Source organism: Pan troglodytes, chromosome 2 (genome assembly GCF_028858775.2).
Source record: "Pan troglodytes isolate AG18354 chromosome 2, NHGRI_mPanTro3-v2.0_pri, whole genome shotgun sequence".
NCBI classification, from domain to species: Eukaryota; Metazoa; Chordata; class Mammalia; order Primates; family Hominidae; genus Pan; species Pan troglodytes.
In genome coordinates this window covers 129,810,509-129,830,478 of record NC_086015.1, presented here as the reverse complement: position 1 = coordinate 129,830,478, position 19,970 = coordinate 129,810,509, and the positions used below count along the sequence as shown (strand labels likewise).

Below are 19,970 nucleotides of genomic sequence, written 5' to 3'. Positions count from 1 at the left end.
TGAAATATTTTAAATGTTTAAAGGAAAACCCTGCCAACCTAGGATTCCATATTCAGTGAAATTAACCTTCAAATATGAAAAAGAAAGATTTTCTTAGACAATGTGAAGTGGTATACTGTTATCTGAAGGTTAAAATGCATATTGGAAACTCTAGGACAATCACTGAATTTCAAAAGGAAGTATATATGTAAAGAGAGGAGATAAAATGGAACAAAATAAAATGCTCTGCTGAAACCAGAGAAGACAGAAAAGAGGGATTTAAAAGAAATAATGAGTGCAACATAAAGCAGCTAGAAACATGGTAGATGTTAATTCACATATATTAATTTAGTAGGTGATTGGGGCTGGACATGGTGGTGCACATCAGTAGTCCCAGCTTTTTGGGAGGCTGAGGCAGGAGGATTGCTTGATCATGCTCACATCACTGCACTCCAGCCTGCGCAAGAGTGAGACCCTGTCTCAAAAAAAAAAAAAAGTGGGGGAGATCTAAATACACCAATTGTAACAGAGCCTCACTCCATTTTTGATGTTTGCTGACAGTTTTTAAACCTCATCCCCCTGTCTCTTTGTCCACATCTGGGCAAGCTGATAAAAAGCCCAGGTGCTTGTGTGAAGTTAAGACTGTGAAAACTCCAGCCCATGCATGGGAATCCCTAATTTCATGGTGTTTAGCAGCCCCACCCGCTGCATCAACTTGGGAAGTCTTCCCTCCTCTCCCAGAAAGCCTCACTATGTGTGTAATAAACCTTTTCATGTGCTCTTGGGGTGTATTTGAGGTCATCAGTCTTGTCAACTGAATCACAGTTGGGCTGCAGATCCATCCTGTCCCTCTGATGTGGTCGCAATAGTTGGCCAGCAAGCAGGACATCTTGATGATGACTATTGTGGCAGGGTGAGGGGTTCCTTCTCTTGCTTTGGCTCGCTAACTGGCTGTGCTGCTTGCTGACAAGCTTGCACTTTGAGCTGTGCTATTTTGTGTTGCATTGTGGAGTTCTGCTGAGCCTCCATTAAGGATTTAACTGACAAAAGTTGGAAATTTTGATTATTGGTATTCAGGACCAGAGCATGGGATTGGGCCATTCCTTGAAGTGGCCTTGGAGCATCTGTCTTGGTACAGATCTACCTGTATGTCTCAGATTGAATTGTATGTCTCACGCACAGGCATAACTGATGCTAGACTCAGGGGAATGACTCCTGCCCAGTGAGCACTGGCTATATTCTTAAGCAGTCATAACCCCTGTTCTATAGTGCTCAGGGGAAAGAATGATACCTTGTGCAATGCATGGGCTCCTCAACTGGTTGTTCATGTGGAGAAGGAGCAGTTAGCTGTGTGACATGCTAAGATCACACTCCTAAAAGCAGGTACTTTACTAGGACACTACAAAATGTCTTTTCAGCTACTGCTGCATATGCCTGTCACTAAAAGGATCTTGATCCTCAAGGTTACAGGAAAAAATTACCCACGGCAGTCCCATGGCACAGGCAAGGAGTTAATTCCACAGTTGCCATGTGGGAGGCCTCTAACTAATGATACTGATTTGAGATTCTTTAGGGGAAGACAATTTTAAGTATGAGCAGCATGGAGAGGACCCCATCCCTGAAGTGTATTCAGTAACCACTATGAAAAGGGGAGGGATAGAGGGAGGATAGGAAAGAGGGAAGGAGAGAGAGAAGGAAAAAGGGAGTGAGGAGGAAGGGAGGGAAGGAAAGAAGGGAGGAAAGGAAGCGGGAAGGAGGGGAAGGAAGGAGAGAATGGAAGGAAAGTAGGGAATGGGGAAGGAAGGAAGGCAGGGAGAGGGGAACGAAGGAGGGAAGGAAGGAAGGATAGAGGTGGGAAGGAAGGAGGGAGGGAGGGAAGGAGGAAAGGAAGAAGGAAGGGAGGGGAGATAATGGGGGTGGGGAGAAGCAAAAAACTAAAATAGAAGCTCACGGTTTTACCCAATTGGAAATCTAAAATTATCTTTAAAAACTTATATAACAAAAAGATTAATGGACACTGATTGGCTGTTTGTTTCTTTTAAAAAAAAAAAACTTTTTAAAGTATACAATTCAGTGGTGTTAAATAAACATCACCACTATCCATTTCAGAAGTTAAAAAAAAAAATTCCAAATTGAAACTCTACTCATTAAACAATAACTCTCCATGCCTTCTCCCCCAAGCCTCTGGTAACCACAATTCTACTTATCGTCTGTATAAATTTGCCTGTTCTAACACCTCATATACGTGGAATTATACAATATTTGTCCTTTTGTGTCTGGCTTATTTCACTCAGCATTATGTTATAGCATTGTCATAATTTCATTCCTTTTGAAGGCTGAATAATGTTTTGTTGTTTGGATATACTGCATTTTCTTTATCCATTTGTCTGTTGGTGGGCACTTGAGTGGTTTCCACCTTTTGGGTATTGTGAATAATGCTGCTGTGAACATTGGTGTACATGCATCTGTTTGAGTCCTTGCTTTCAATTCTTTGGGGTATATACCCAGGAGTGGAATTGCTGGATCATATGGTAACTCCATATTTAATCTTTGAGGAACTGCCAGATTGTTTTCCACAGTGGCCACATCATTTTACATTTTCCTCAACAATGCACAAGGTTCCAGTTTCTCTACATCCTCACCAACACTTGCTATTTTCATATCCTAATGGCTGCAAATTGGTAGCTTATGGGTTTTTATTTGCATTTACCTAAATAAAGCCTAATTAAAACATCTGACAAGTGGCCGGGTGCGGTGGCTCACGCCGGTAATCCCAGCACTTTGGGAGGCTGAGGCGGGCAGATCATGAGGTCAGGAGACCGAGACCATCCTGGCTAACGCGGTGAAACCCCGTCTCTACTAAAAATACAAAAATTAGCTGGGCCTGCTGGTGGTGGGCACCTGTAGTCCCAGCTACTCGGAAGGCTGAGGCAGGAGAATGATGTGAACCCAGGAGGCGGAGCTTGCAGTGAGCCAAGATTGTGCCACTGCGCTCCAGCCTGGGTGACAGAGTGAGACTCCTTCTAAAAAAAAAAAAAAAAAAAAATCAGACAAGTTGCTGTTAAGGTATTCAAAAGTGAGGTATTCTACAAAATACCTCACCAATACTCTTGAAAGCTGTTAAGGTCATGAAAAATAAGGAAGGTCTAAAAAACTATCATAGTCAAGAGAAGCCTAAGGAGACATGGCAATCAAATAAAATGTAATGTCCTGGATGAGAACCTGGAACAGAAAATAACTAATGTTTTTATCTAATCTGAGTGAACTATTGACTTCAGTTAATAATGTAACATGGTTCATTAATTGTAACATGTGTACCATACTAATAAGGGAAACTGGGTGGAGTGAGGGGGTGTGTAGGAACTCTGTATTATTTTCTCCGTTTTTTGTACATAAAAACTGTCCTAAAATCTGTTTTTTAATGAAAAATCTACAGAAATTAACAAAATAATAGCAAAATATTTTAAACAACTCTATCCCACTAAATTGAAAAAAAAACTTATGGAAAATGGACAAACACCTGGAGAAACTGACTTGAGAAGAAATAGAAAATTTGAATATTGCTGTATTCATTAAAGAAATAAAAGGTATCATTAAAACCTTTCTGCAGTGAAAAAACAAGACTAAATGACTTTGCCGTCAAATTTTTTCAAACATTTAAGGGGAAAAAGAAGCCAATTCTACACAAATAGGAGAAGGAAGGAAAACTTCCCAACTCTTGCATCCAACAGAACACTGGTACCCAAAAACTGACAAAAATTTTGAGAGAAAATAACTATAGACCAATACAACATATGAAAATCAACTCCAATATTCCTAAAAATTCTATCTTCAATCCAACAAATTATACAATGGATAATACATCATGACCATCATGACCAAGTTTATATCCCAGAAATGCAATGAAATAATATGAGAAACAAAAGAAAGAAAGCAATATAGTCATCTCAATAGATTTAGAAGACAAAATTTTTTTGTTTTTTTATTATGTTTATCACTTATCCTCGTTTGCATTTATGATATAAATTCTAAGCTAACTAGGAATAGAACATCCTCAAACAAATAAATGACATCTACAGAAAAAGTACAGCTAACATTATACTAAGATGACTAAGCACAGGCAAGGATGCTGACTTTTACCATTTTTATTTAACATTGTAATGGAGGTCCTAGTCAGTTAAGTGGTGCAGGAACTATAAATAAAAAGCACACAAATTTGAAAGGGAGACCTAAATGTCCTTATTTGCTGATGACATGATTGTGTACATAGAAAATCCTAAGAAATCTGCCAGAAATAACTACCAGAACTTCCAGATGAATTTAAAAGTTGAAGAATACAAAGTTAACATAAAAAATCGATTGTATTTCTTGTTTTATTCTTTTTTTTTTTTTTTTGAGACGGAGTCTTGCTCTGTTGCCCAGGCTGGAGTGCAGTGGTGTGATCTCAGCTCACTGCAACCTCCACTTCCTGGGTTCACACAATTCTCCTGCCTTAGCCTCCTGAGTAGCTGAGATTACAGGCATGCACCACCACGCCCGGCTAATTTTTGTATTTTTAGTAGAGACGGGGTTTCACCATGTTGGTCAGGCTGGTCTCGAACTCCTGACCTCGTGATCCACCCACCTCGGCCTCCCAAAGTGCTGGGATTACAGACATGAGCCACCACACTCACCAATCAATTGTATTTCTAAGAACTAACAACAAACCATATTGAATTGAAAATATGATGATTACAATATCATGTACAACAGCATATAAATATGAAATACTTAGAGATAGTTTTAACAAAATATGTGCAAGATCTTTATATGAAAAACTATAAAACATTGCTGAGAAATGGTAAAATGAAATAAAGATATATCATATTTTTGGATTGGAAGAGTCCATATTATTAAGATGTTTCTTTCTGCTCAAATTGATTTTTGGATTCCGTGCAACCCCAGTGAAAAATCCCAGCTTTGTGGCCAAAAAAAAAAAAAAAAAAAAAAAAAAAAAAAAAAAAAAAATTAATTTTCAAAAAAATTTCACGCTTTCCGATGGATAATTTGCTGGATGTAGAAATCTGGGTTAATAATAATAATTATTATTTTCGAGACTGAGTCTTACTCTGTCATCCAGGCTAGAGTGCAGTGGCACGATCTTGGCTCACTGCAACCTCTGCCTCCCGGGTTCAAGCAATTCTCCTGCCTCAGCCTTCTGAACAAGCTGGGACTACAGGCGTGTGCCACCACACCTGGCTAATTTTTCTATTTTTAGTAGAGACAGGGTTTCACCACATTGGCCAAGCTAGTCTTGAACTCCTGACCTCAGGTAATCCACCCGCCTTGGCCTCCCAAAGTGCTGGGATTACAGGCGCAAGCCACTGTGCCTGGTCAGTTTTCTTTCAGCAGTTATAAAATGTGGTACCACTTCCTTTTAGCTTTCATGGTTTCTAATGAGAAATCTGTAATTTGAATTGTCCCTTTATAAGTAAGTGTTGCTTTTCTCTGGTGGCTTTCAAGACTCTCTTTCATTTGTGCCAGTTTTATCATGATGTATTTAGATATAGATTTCTTTGGGTTTATCCTATTTAGAGTTCACTGAGTTTCTTGCATCCTTAGATTTATGTCTGTGTCAAAATTGGGATATTTTCAGCCATTAGTTCTTCAAATATATTTTTATCCCTGCACCCTTTCTCCTCTTCTTCTGGGACTCTGATGACAAAAAGGCTAGATATTATTGTCACACAGTTCCCTGAAACTCAATTAAGTTTAATTTTTTTTCCTGCCAGTTGTTTAGATTGGATAATTTCTGTTGATCTGTCTTCAGGTTCATAGACTTTTTAATCTGTCATATCCATTCTGCTATTGAGTCTATCTGATGCTTATTAAAATATTGGTTATTGCATTTTTCAGTCCTAAATTTTCCATTTTGTTGTTATTTATATCTTTTGTTTTTTTCCTGAGCCTTTCTATTATTTTATTCATTTCAGGAATATTTTCTATTTCTGATAGGGACATTTTTATAAGAGCCATTTTCATATTTTCATCAGTTAATTTCACATCTGTATCAGCTCAGTGCTGGTGTCTATTGATTGTCCTTTCTTACACAAATGGAGATTATCTTGGTTTTTGATATGCTATTATTTTATATTGTATTCCAGACATTTTGAATATTATAAGTCTCTTGGTCTTGTTTAAATCTTATAGCAAAGGTTGACATTTTCGTTTTATCAGGCAATTGACCTGATTGGGTTCAGGCTGCAAGTTCCTATGAGCATTGTATGGGGTTGGTTTCAATGTCAGTTCCATTTTCAAAGTGTGCTGCCACGCAGTGTTCTCTCTGCAACTTGAAATGTCCCACAATTCAGTTCTCAAGGCCTATAGTGTGCTGTTTAGGGTCATATCCATAGGTGTGTAGCTTTGAGTGAGATCAGTGATTTATAAACAACTTTGTGGGGTTGCATTCCCAAGTTCCTTCCTCTGTGCAATCTCACTAATATTTTCTAGTTCCCTAGGACTCCCTTTTATTGTTTTTCTAGCCCCAAAGCTGGGATTTTATTCACCTCTGTCTGCCACACACTTTATGCAACTCTGTACATTAAGGGCCCAGTATCAGGAGGACAGAGAGAGGAAAAAATGGGGTTGTCCTACATTCCAGAGATAAGGTTCCCCTCAGAGTTTTAGGCCTCTGCCATCACTGCTACCAATCTCGTTGCCATGGAATTGCTTGGGGGCTGAGCATGAGCAGAGAAAAGGAAAAAAACAAAAAGCAAAAACAGAATTTCTCCCACTGTCTCTGAGCATCAGGAGGCCCTTTTCCCGTTGCTCAAGTCAACAGTAGAAGGGCTTCAACTAGAGCTACCTGTCCTTGCCAATACCCAGTTCAGAGTTTCAGGCTGCACCAACCAGCCATTCCTCTGTGCCTCTCTATCTCCTCAGGCCTCCCTATTCCCTGAGACACAGCAATATTGAAATTAGGCCAGTTAATAACCCTACAGTGGCCTCTAGGTGTTCAAGTGAAAGGAAAGGAAGAGTTGTACATCTCTCACTTTAAATCAAAAGCTAGAAATGATTAGGCCCAGTGAGGACAGCATGTCAAAAGCTGAGATAGGCTGAGAGCTAGGCCTCTTGTGCCAAAGAGATAGCCAAATTGTGAATACAAAGGAAAAGTTTATGAAGGAAGTTAAAAATGCTATACAAGTGAACACGTGAATGGTTCACTGAAAGTGAAATAACCTTATTGCCCATATGGAGAAAGTTTTAGTGGTTTGGATAGAAGATCAAATCAGCCACAACATTCCCTCAAAGCCTAATCCAGAGCAAGGCCCAAACTCTTCAATTCTATGAAGGCTAAGAAAGGTGAGGGAGCTGCAGAAGAAAGATTTTAAGCCAGCAGAGGTTGGTTCATAAGGTTTAAGTACAGAAGCTGTCTTCATAACATAAAAGTGCAAGGTGGCCGGGCACGGTGGCTCACTCCTGTAATTCCAGCACTTTGGGAGGCCGAGGCGGGCTAATCACGAGGTCAGGAGGTTGAGACCATCCTGGCTAACATGGCGAAACCCCGTCTCTACTAAAAATACAAAAAATTAGCCGGGCATGCTGGTGGGTTCTGTAGTCCCAGCTACTCGGGAGGCTGAGGTAGGAGAATGGCTTGAACCCGGGAGGCGGAGCTTGCAGTGAGCCGAGATCACGCCACTGCACTCCAGCCTGGGCAACAGAGTGAGACTCCATCTCAAAAAAAAAAAAAAAAAAAAAGTGCAAGGTGACGCAAGTGCTGTTGGAGAAGCTGCAGCAAGTTATCTGGAAGATCTAGCCAAGATTATTGATGAAGGTGGTAAACAGCAGATTTTCAATGTAGGCAAAACAGTCTTATATTGAGAGAAGATGCTATCTAGGACTTTCACAGCTAGAAAGAAGTTGATGCCTGTTAGACCTAAAACCATAAAAACCCTAGAAGAAAACCTAAGCAATACCATTCAGAACATAGGCATGGGCAAGGAGTTCATGACTAAAACACCAAAAGCAATGGCAACAAAAACCAAAATAGACAAATGGGATCTCATTAAACTAAAGAGCAAAAGAAACTACCATCAGAGTGAACAGGCAGCCTACAGAATGGGAGAAAATTTTTGCAATCTTTCCATCTGACAAAGGGCTAATATCCAGAATCTACAAAGAACTTAAACAAATTTAAAAGAAAAAATTAAACAACCCCATCAAAAAGTGGGCAAAGTATATGAACAGACACTTCTCAAAAGAAGACATTTATGCAGCCAACAGACACATGGAAAAATGCTCATCATCACTGGCCATCAGAGAAATGCAAATCAAAACCACAATGAGATACCATCTCACACCAGTTAGAATGGCGATCATTAAAAAGTCAGGAAACAACAGGTGCTAGAGAAGATGTGGAGAAATAGGAACACTTTTACAGTGTTGATGGGACTATAAACTGGTTCAACCATTGTGGAAGACAGTGTGGCGATTCCTCAGGGATCTAAAACTAGAAATAGCATTTGACCCAGCCATCCCATTACTGGGTGTATGCCCAAAGGATTATAAATCATGCTGCTGTAAAGACACATGCACACATATGTTTATTGTGGCACTATTCACAATAGCAAAGACTTGGAACCAACCCAAATATCCATCAATGATAGACTGGATTAAGAAAATGTGGCACATATACACCATGGAATACTATGCAGCCATAAAAAAGGATGAGTTCGTGTCCTTTGTAGGGACATGGATGAAGCTGGAAACCATTATTCTGAGCAAACTATTGCAAGGACAGAAAACCAAACACCACATGTTCTCACTCATAGGTGGGAATTGAACAATGAGAACACTTGGACACAGGGTGGGGAACATCACACACCGAGGCCTGTCGTGGGGTGGGAGGAGGGGGGAGGGATAGCATTAGGAGAAATACCTAATGTAAATGACGAATTAATGGGTGCAGCACACCAACATGGCACATGTATACATATGTAACAAGCCTGCACATTGTGCACATGTACCCTAGAACTTAAAAGTATAATATATATATATATATAAAATAAAAAATAAATTGCCACAGCCACCCCAGTCTTTAGCAGCTACCACCCTGTCAGTCAGCAGCCATCAACATCGAGGTAAGACCCTCCATCAGCGAAAAGATTGTGACTTGGTGAAGTCTCAGATGATTGTTCGCATTTGTTAGCAATAAAGTATTTTTAATTATGTACATTGTTTTTTAGACATAATGCTATTATATACTTAACAGACTACAGGATAGTATAAACATAACTTTTATATGCACTTGGAAACCAAAAAATTCATGTGACTCCCTTTATTGTGATACTTACTTTATTGTGGTGGTCTGGAACCAAGTCCCCAATGTTTTCAAAGTATGTTTGTAACTTCTAGAAGAAAACATAGGAGAAAACCTTCATGATCTTGGTGTAGACAAAGATTTATTAGATAACATACAGAAATTATGAACTATAGAATAAAATAATGATAAATGTACTTCATCAACATTTTGAAAAAGTCATTGAGAGCTTTTATGAAAGAAAAAGGCAAGCCACAGACTAGGAGCAAAATATTTATAAAATATAGATCCAACAAAGGGCTTGTATTTGGATTATGTAGAGAATCCTTACCAGTCAACAATAAGAAGACAAGGAACCCAATAAAAAATGGGTAAAAGATTTGAGCAGATGTTTCATGTTTGCCAATAAAAGTGTGCATTTAGCAAAAATAGTAACATAAAAAGATGCTTAACATCATTAAGTATAGAGAAATTCAAATTAAAAATACAGTAAAATACAACAACACACCCATAAAAGTGGCTACATTTAGACTGACAATACTAAACGTTGGTGAGAATGTGGAGCAATAAGAACTTTCGTACATAAAGGGTAGAAATAGGAAACCACTTTGCAGTTCCTTGTTAGGTTAGACATACACTTGCTATGTATGTTTAACTTACTATGTACTCTTACTATATATCCCCATGATTTAACTCCCAGGTAAAACACAAAGACTCGTGTGAAAGGCAGCTTTATTCATAACGCCCTCAAATTGGAAAGAACCCACATGTCCATCAGAAAGTGACTGGATAAATACATCATAATACATTCATACAATGAAATACTATTTGGCAATGAAAATGAATAGATCACTGACAAAATTCAGTAACATGGGTGAACCTCAAGATCATTATGCCAAACGAAGCCAAAAAAGTCCATACTATTTGTGTATGTTCATAATACGTGTATGAAGTTCTAGAAAAGACCAACCTAATATGTAGTGATAAAAAGCAAATCAGTGGTTGGCTGGGGTAAGGGTTAGTAGTTATTGGGAAGGGACACAATGGGACTTCTTAGAGTAACGGGAAGGTTCATTATCTTGAGTGTGGTGATGGCTACAGGACTGTATGAATTAGTTGATTCATCAATCAGTCATAAATCAAAATGAATACCTATTTGGTGCATTTTATTATATGTAAATTATACTTCAAAATTGATTTTTTTTAAAGAGACGAGGTCTCACCCTGTTGCCCAGGCTGTGTAGTGGTGCAGTCATAGATTACTGTAACTTCTAACTCCTGAGCTCAAGTGATCCTCATGCCTCAGCCTTCTGAGTAGCTGGGACTACAGGCATGTACCACCATGCCCAGCTAAATTTTTTTTAACTTTTTGTAGAGTCGAGATCTCGCTTTGTTGCCCAGGCTGGTCTCGAATTCCTGGCCTCAAGTGATCCTCCTGCCTTGGCCTCCAAGAACGTTGGGATTACAGATGTCAGCCATTACACGTGGCCCAAATTGATATTTAATTAATGCTCAAAGTATACATTGAACAGATACCAAATGGTAGACACTGGTTGGGTGAAAAGTATGTAACAATAGAGACTGGGGATGTCACATGTTTCTAGCTAAAGTGGCTGAGGACAGGATGAATGAAGGGAGATGAGAATCTAGGTAGAAGAGCAGGTCTGAGGGGTGTGTGTGTGTGTGTGTGTGTGTGTGTGTGTGTTTATCCAGAATTAGGCATCTGGGATGCAGTGTCACAGAATTTGCCCATTAGCAGACTGTGATTTTATTAACTCTCCTGATTAATCAATGTTTCCCATTAGCACTGGCAGACTGTATACTTGGGTTTCATTCTTTAGTCCCAGCATGACACTGCCATGTGAACAGTATGCAGGAAGAGATGTGTAGGAATTAGCTTCCAGCACTACTGATGGCTTTATTTCTGTGATTTGAACCACCTGTCTTGGGCTCCTATGGGCTGTACCAGGTCATCTATGACCCTGGCCACCCAGGTTTCTCAACTCCTTCAATTTCCCTCCAGATTCAAAGATGATCCATGATTGTCGCATTTGAGGAGCAACTCAGTTGCTCCGTTTCACTTCTGTTGTCAAGCTACCTGCCACATGAGTGGGGAAAACATTTCATCATATTATGGCTTTCTTGGGAGCAGTTTCTATCTTAGGAGTGAATGCAGAGTGGCAGTTTTGTTCTTGTTTGGGGGCTGATGAAAATCCTTGGGTGAAGTCACTGCAGGATGTTAGCTGTGCAGGCTGAGTGGATGTAAGTGAACATACTCGGTGCACCGCTCCTGGCAAACATGCTGTGACTCTATTGCCCCAAATTGTCTTCTTAGAGCACAAAATGTTTTCTTAATATGTTTCTTTTGTGTGATATAAGTGACTATGGACTACTGAAGACTTCAGCTGTTCCCTGGAGGTTGCCTGATTATACTAGGTAGGAAACATTCTCTGCCTTGTTAACTTGCCTTCATCCCTTTCTACAGCAAGAAGCCTGTGATGATTTTATAAGGTGGTATATGTGACTTCTTTAAGCTATAAGTCAGTGAATTCATTTAATACCATTGACAGCCTTAGCTAGTCCCATGCTATGGTGTTAGGAAGTCACCCTTGTTTATTCGGCCATTGTTGTGACACAAGACCCAGTCCTGCATAGGGGATTATGTGTGGTCTGCACCCTCAAAGAGTTTATAATTGACTGGGAATACCAGGCACAGGTAAACAGTCAACTGCACAGATTAGTTTTGTCATGTGCAGGGAAGGGAATGAATATTGAATTCTGCAGTAAGCTGAAGTCATGCTGGGTTTATACATTCATCTAACCATCTCAACAACACTACAAAATACAGATGAGGAAACTGTCCACAGGGAGAGTGGCCCTCCTTTGGAGCCATGTTTCACACCTCAGCCTGTTGATTCCAAACTCATTCTTTTTCCACTTTATCAAGGCAGCATGAGATAATGTTAATAAATTAATAGGTAGGACTCAGTTTATATTTCATGTGATCAGAACATTTTACCCGTTTTTGGACAGGTTTAATTTGTCTGCCGTCTTTTGCTCATGAAAATTGCCATAAAAAATAAACAGTTTGAAAGGTATACATATTTAAACGCAGAGACCTATCCTCACTTAGTATTTCTTCTACTGATGGAAGTCTCAAAGTGATCAAAGACCATGCTGTGGGTTTTACAGCTGTTCATACAAAGCCCTCAGGCATATCTTCTCTGCCGTCTGTTCTGGTTGTGATCTTCAATATAAAGAGCCAGGACTCAAGTCATTCCCCAGCTGCGACAGATGTCCAAGGAATGCACCTCTTGCTTATTGGGAGAATAGGGTCTTGCCCCATCTGCTCTCGAGTCACTCACTGCTGCAGGTTGCTGCTGGATCTGTCTGCTTCTCTTGGAACTCTCGGAACTCATATTGCTTCCCTGCTGCCCTCTGCATGGCTCTCTGTGCCACCTAGCCACTTTCCTCATGGCCAGACATCTCTTTCAGCTCAGTGCTCGGACCCATATTTATATATTTTAATCTCTAGGAAGTTAAGCCATTTTCCATCTATGTTGTAAGTGGGGGGAAAACCCACAAGAAACAAATGAAAAGAAAATGCCTTAACTCACTTTTATCTGTTTTGGGCTTCAGCCAGAAGAACTTGTTTTAGCATTTCTCGCAGGTCTGGTAGAGACTGATTTCCTCAGCTTTTGTCTATCTGTAAATGTCTTTATTTCAATTTCATTTTTGAAGGTTATTTCTGCTGGATAGAGAAGTCTAATTTGACATTTTCCCCCTTTCAGCACTTTAAGGATGCAGTTCCTTCATCTTCTTGTTTCTGTTGTTACTGATGAGACATCAGCTGTCGCCCTTATTGTTTTCCTCTTATGTAATGTATCTTTTTCCCATTCTCTGCCAGCTCTTAAGATTTTTCTTCTTTATCTTTAATTTTCAGCAGTTTGGCTCTTATGTACCTATAGATGTTTTTCTTTGTACCCATCCTGCTTGAGCTTTACTGAGCTTTTGGATTTGTAGGTTGATGTCTTACACCAAGTTTGGAAAATTCTCAGCTATTACCTCTTCAAATGTTTATTCTGTCCATACTGTCTCTCCTAGAATTCCAGCTGCAGATGTGTTAAACTTCTAATGTCCTACATATCTCAGACTTTCAGTTTTTTCCTCTTTGTTTTTCAGTTTGGATAATTGTAATTCAGTTTGGATATACTGACCTGTCTTTAGGTTCACTGATTATTTCTTCTACTATATCCAATCTTCTGTTAAAACTATTAAATGAATTCTTTATTTATGAATTGCATTTTTCCCTTTTTAGCATTTCTGTAGGTTCTTTTTTATATTTTCATTTATCTGCTCAAATTCCTCCTCTATTCTCACATAACATCCACCTTTTCCTTTAGACTATTTAACATATTTATCCGAGTTCTATAGCCCCTGTCTGTTCCCAACACCTTGGTCATCCCTGTCTGCTTTTATTGAATATTTTGAACGTTACCTCTTATTGATGGGTTACATTTTCTTGTTTTTTGACATGTCTCCTAAGTTTGCATGTCAGGCATTATGTATGAAAGGATAGGCTGAAGAAAGGGCAGGCTCTGCCCTCCACAGGTAAGGTAAGGGAGGGCTATCCAGGACCCTGGGGTTGGCTGCCCATTGAACAGCTTGAAGCCCAGCACTCAGGGTGTTAGTGATTCTCACGACCTAAAGTAGAGGCTGAAGTATTAATAAATAACATTTACCCTCCAGAAAAAGAGTGTTCCTCCTTTTCTGCCCATGTGTTAGTGTGGGTGGCTCAGTCGTTCCAAATGTAGCCAAGCTGGGCTGGGCTTTTTTTGCAGTTTTAGTCAGACTCTTCTCCACAAACCTCACATCTTGAAAGTGTGATCAGGACTGACCCATCGGCAGGGCTTAGGATCTCAGCACTGGAAAGACTCCAGCCATCTTCATGCTTTCCAGCCTGCACTCAGCATCTGACCACAGGAGACTTTTCTCTGCCTTACTGAGAGCCCTCAGCCCTGGGGACTGCTTAGGCATTCTTGTTGCTCTCCAGTGCTGCCTCTGGGGTCCCCTTGTGCCCTGCGCCATGCCTCCAGTCTTTGCTGCATTGGAGGGATGCCTCTTATCAATCCTATTCCGCCCTGTGCATGGGTGGAGAACCAGGGTGGGTGGGTGCCGACCTGTCCTGGGCTGGGGCTCCTGGGGATTGGAATCCACACACCCACTCCCCATGCATTCTGCTGTGAGCATGGCCGGTTTCTCCTCCCCATCCATGGTGGGCTCCTCCACTTCCAGCCCTTTACCTGGAGGAAAGCAGCTTCCGGCTCCCTCCTTCTGAGCAGGCTTGTCACTTTTGGGGATTTATTTTAGTCTGCCTTGTTTTTGCTTTTGTTTTTGTTTGCATTCTCAGCTCTCTGGTGGGTTACAAACAAACAATCATTTTGTCACTTAAGCAGACTGTTTGTCTCATTAAGGCAGGATTGAGGATTTCCCTGTGACTTCCTCCATTCAGCAAATGTTTACTTGCCAGAAATACCATGTTTCACATAAACTGCTCCTTACAGAGCCCTGGGTTTCATAGCAGAATCCTAGCCCTTTGGTTTGCAGCTGTGTGTCGGAGGCCAACCTCTCACTTCTCTGAGTTCTGTCACCTTTTCTGAGGAGCGCAGGCAATGAGAGTCACTAACACCCTGAGTGCTGGGCTTCAAGCTGTTCCATGGGCTTGAACAGGGGCCTGGCTAGCCCTCTCATACCTTACCTGTGGAGGGCAGAGCCTGCATTTTCTTATCATGGGAAATAACAGAATGGCTCACACTAGTCCGTATGTTTTATGGTAAAATACCAGGAAAACTGCTTTTAAAATCAACAACAACAATAGCAACGATGTATTGAGCTCTGTGCCAGGCACATTTTCTGTGTCTCATTTAACCTGCACCGCAGCTCTCTGAGGCAGGGGCTGTATTTAATTGTCAACTCCGTGAGACACACAGGAAGCAGATGAAGATTTATAAAACTTGCCCAAGGCCCAGAGTTAGTAAGCGTTGGGACTGGGATTTGAACCCAGGCAGTCTGTCTTCTGAACCCAGGATGCCAGCCTGTGATCAGGGACTGCCCACCTTAGCTTTTGGTTTGCGGGAGGACAGGAGATGCCACCACATACAAGAGAGGGAGAGGATGGAAAGGAGGGTCCCATGTGGCATGCTGCTGATCACGGATCCAAGCCAATGGGGACCACCAAGGGGAGTGTCGGGGGTGCCACACAAAGCTGCTTCTCTGCTGGGGTTAGTGCAGGCTGAGTGTGCAAAGGGGAGGACATGGCGTGGACAGAACCCCAGATCTAGTGGTGGCTGTGTCTGGCCTGCAGAAAGGAGCAGGGCATGTGGGTGGGGCAACAGCTCTCTGCGAGCCCCTTCTTCTGTGGCTGGTTCCTGCTTTACATGTTTGTCAGGGTGAAATGTGGTCATGACTATTGCTAAGATCACAAGGGAGAGACCCCAGACGAAGCAGTGTGACTGAGCACCTGGAGAAGTTGGCCAGGGCTGGAGCCCATCCCCTGGGAGGGCACAGGTGTGCAGGGACTGCTTGAGGGCAGTTTGGGGATCATCAGAGGCCCAGTGAGGGCAGCCCTTCTTCCCCCTTCATCCCTTCGCCCTGCGTTGCAAGGGACTCATCTAGCAGGTGTGTCGTCTTTAAGCCCACAACAACCCTGCCAGGAGGCATGGCTTAGTCCTAGCCTCCATTTGAGGAGACTGAGGGTCAGGAGGTGAAGGGCCTGCCCAGAGTCACACAGCACGAGGCGCAGAGCAGGACCAGGCCCCAGGTAGGGGGACCAGAGCCCAGGCCTCTCTTCCTCTAGGTGCAGCTCTCCAGGGTCACCCACTCAAGGATCGTGTGGCCCTGGCACTGGGTTGTGTGTTGTTAGATTTTGTGTGTGGATCCCTTAGCTGCTGCCCAGAACCAGGCATGGGAGGCCAGGCTTTGTTCAGGGCAAGGGGCAGGGCACCAGAAGATGAGGTAAGGACATGGGCGTGGGGCTGCCCTCACCCCCACCAGGAGAGCAGTTCCTGGTGCACAGCAGAAGAATTAGGGAGTGGGGGGTGTGGAGGTCACTCGGGGCAGGAGAGGGGTGGGCAGAGCATTATGGGATGGTAGTGTGGGGGCTAGTTCGTGGGCTGGTACTTTGAGGATGGGCTTTTGAAGACAGAGCCCAGGGGCTGGTGGGGTCAGCCCAGTGTGTTGGGGAGGGCGGACTTGGAGCGCAGGGCTGCCCTCTGGGTGTTGGGCAGCCTTGAGACCTAGAGCACTGCCTCCAAACTGCAGTTGTGATGCCCCCCACTCCCCTCCCACCCTGCCCAGGGACACTTGTCAATGTCAGAGACATTTTGGTCACCACAGCTGGAGAGTTGGGAGCTGCACAGGCATTTGGCTGGGAGAGGCCACGGATGCTAAACATCCTAGAAGCATGGGCGGCCCCATACCAGGAAGGCCAGCAGTGTGGAGGCAGAGACCCCAGCCCCCCGGCTCCACAGCCCCGGGTCCTCCTTAGGCACAGTTTTCCCCTGGCCACCCATCTAGGCCGCAGCTCCCAGCACACACCCTGCCTCCTAGCACACACCACATCTACAACCCACATCTCAGCGATTGGCACCTCCATGCTGCCCCAGCAGAGGCTTGTCCTTGACATTTCCTTTGCCTCCCCTCCACACCCAACCTCTCAATTCCACGTCCTAAGTCCCCCTGTCATGTCCACCCCTCCCATCTGTCCTTCCCATGTCCACAAATCTGATGATACTCTCCTGCTTAAAACCTTTTAAAGATACCATTTCTTTTGGATTGCATAAGAATAGCAAACACCCACCCAGCCTCCCAGTGTGCAAGTACCATCTGAGGACCTCCACAGCCATTTCATCCTCCCTGCAACTATGATTGCTTGCATTTGACAGGTGAGGAAACTAAGGTGAGAGAGTAAGTAATGCATCCAAGGTCATGCACTGGTGAGTTGTGGATCTTGACTTTGAGCCTGTGTAAATGACCACCAGTACTCTGATACCACAGACCAAAGTCCCTAGCATGGCTCAAGGCCCTGCCTAGTGGGGGGCTGCCCATCTTCCAGCTACCCCCAGCTCCCTGTTCTCCAGCCAGGTGCCCAGCCAGCCAGCTCTGCACTTTCTCTGCCCGCAGCCCTTTCCCTTCCCCTTTATCTAATCAGTGTGTACTCAGCCCCCACCCACAGAGAATTTCCTTCTTGGTTATTTGGTTCCAGTCTGCCTCCCCCAGGAGGCTGCATACTGCGTGGGAGGAGGGCCTGTGTCTGGTTTGCTCATCACTGCATTCCCAGCTCCTGATACACTGCCTGACTCCTAGTAGGTGTGCAACAAATATTTGTGGAAAAGAGTTTAATGAATTATGTAGAAAGAACCTCTAACTCTAGGAGAACAGCTGCTGGGCACACACCTGCAGTGGTGTGTGGTGAGCACAGAAGAGGGTGCCTCCCACCCTGGTGACTGCAGCACCTGCCCTTGGAGGGGCTGCCAAGAACCTTCCCCGAGCTGGACACATCAGTGTTCGTAGACCACATTTAATAACAGGCAGAACGGCCAGGCACGGTGGCTCACACCTGTTATCCCAACACTTTGGGAGGCTGAGGCGGGCGGATCACGAGGTCAGGAGTTCGAGACCAGGTTGGCCAATATGGTGAAACCCTGTCTCTACTAAAAATACAAAAATTAGCTGAGTGTGGTGGCGTGCATCTGTAGTCCTAGCTACTCGGGAGGCTGAGGCAGAAGAATTGCTTGAACCCATTGAAATTTCTAGTTTTTCCACATCCTCAGCAATAATTCTTTATAATAGGCATTAATGGGTAGAGAGTGGTGTCTCACTGAGGTTTTAATTTTCATTTCTCTAATGACCAACAATATTGAGGGCCTTTTAGGTACTTCTCAGCCAGTCATATACCTTCTTTGGTGACATGTCTTTTCAGATCTTTTGTCCATATTTTAACTGGGTTGTTTGTTTTGTTATTTTTGGGTGATAAGAGCTCTTTATATTATTTGGATACCAGTTATTTACCATATATATGATTTGAAAATATTTCCTCCCCATTTGTGGCTTGTTTCATTTTTATAGTGGTGTCTTTAGAAGCACAAAAATTATAATTTTGATAAAGTCTGACTGTCAGTTTTTCCCTCCTTTGGATTATGATTTTGGTATCTTATTTAAGAATTATGCCTAATGCAAAATCATAAAGTTTTTCTCATTTTTTCTAGAAGTTTTATAGTTTTAGCTCTTATATTTTAGTCTATGATCTATTTTTGGTAATTTTTGTGTATGATGTGAGCTAAGTTTTTAAGTTCATTTTTTTGCCTGCATATATCTAATTGTTCCAGTACCATTGGACAGAGTACCCTTGAAAGACTGCCTTTTCCGGCCGGGCATGGTGGCTCATGCCTGTAATCCCAGCACTTTGGGAGGCCGAGGTGGGTGGATCACGAGGTCAGGAGATCGAGACCATCCCGACTAACATGGTGAAACCCCGTCTCTACTAAAAATACAAAAAAATTAGCCAGGCGGGGTGGCAGGCTCCTGTAGTCCCAGCTACTTGAGAGGCTGAAGCAGGAGAATGGCTTGAACCTGGGAGGCAGAGCTTGCAGTGAGCCGAGATCACGCCACTGTACTCCAGCCTGGGCAACAGAGCGAGACTCCGTCTCTAAAAAAAAAAAAAAAAAAAAAAAAAGATCGCCTTTTCCACATTTAATTGCACAGCACCCTTGTCAAAAATCAGTTGGTCATAAATGTAAGTCCAGAAGGACTCTTAATTCTGTTCCATTGGTTATTCTTGTGCCAGTAACACACTGTCTGTCTTCATTACTTCATTACTGTAACCCTGTGTTACATTTTGGAAGTGGGAAGTGTGAATCCTTCTATTTCGTCCGTTTCCGAGATTGTTTTGGCTATTTTAGATTCTTTGTATTTCCATATAAATTTTAGGATCAGCTTATCAGTTTCTGGGATTTTGCCTGGAATGTATAGATCACTTTGAGAGTATTTTATCTTAATGATGAAATCTCAGTATGTATGATCATGGAATGTCTCCCCATTTATATAAGAGCTTTTTGAAGTTTTCTCAGCAATATATTGTAGTTTTCAGGATACAAGTCTTATACTTCTTTTATTAAACTTAGTCTCAAATATTTTATTCTTTTTGATGCTTTCGTCAATGAAATTTTCTTAATTTCATTTTTGGATTGCTCATTGCTAGTATATAGAAGTACACTTGATTTTTGTATATTGATCTTACAACTTGCAATCTTGCTGAACTAGTTTTATTAGTTCTGGTAGTTTTTCTAATGAATTCTTTAGAATTTTCTAGGTACCAGATCCTGTCACCTGCAAATAAAGATAACTGTACTCCTTCCTTTCCAATCTGGACAGGATTGTTTCTTTCTTCCTGGTTGCACGACCTAGAACCTCCAGTGTAATGTTGAGTGGAAGTGGCCAGAAGAGACCCCCTTGCCTTCCTCCCGATCCCAGGGGAGGCATTCAGTCTTTCATCACTGAATGTTCTATTCCCTGTGGAATTTTCACAGCCACCCTTTGTTGAGTTGAGGATGTTCCTTTCTATTCCTAGTTTATTGAGAGTTTTTATCATTTAAAGAGTGTTGGATTTTGTCAAAAGCTTTTCTCAGTCTACTAA

General features: G+C 42.3%; 1 long non-coding RNA gene across 1 annotated transcript in view; it reads right to left on the bottom strand.

Annotated features, from left to right (window-relative positions):
* The window catches only part of LOC107970752 (uncharacterized), a 40,280-nt gene that overhangs the window by 4,225 nt on the left and 16,085 nt on the right, over window positions 1-19,970 (bottom strand). Inside the window, exon 2 of the long non-coding RNA XR_001713597.3 lies at window positions 9,312-9,368. This is a non-coding gene — a long non-coding RNA (uncharacterized LOC107970752). The remainder of the gene's footprint in view (window positions 1-9,311; window positions 9,369-19,970) is intronic.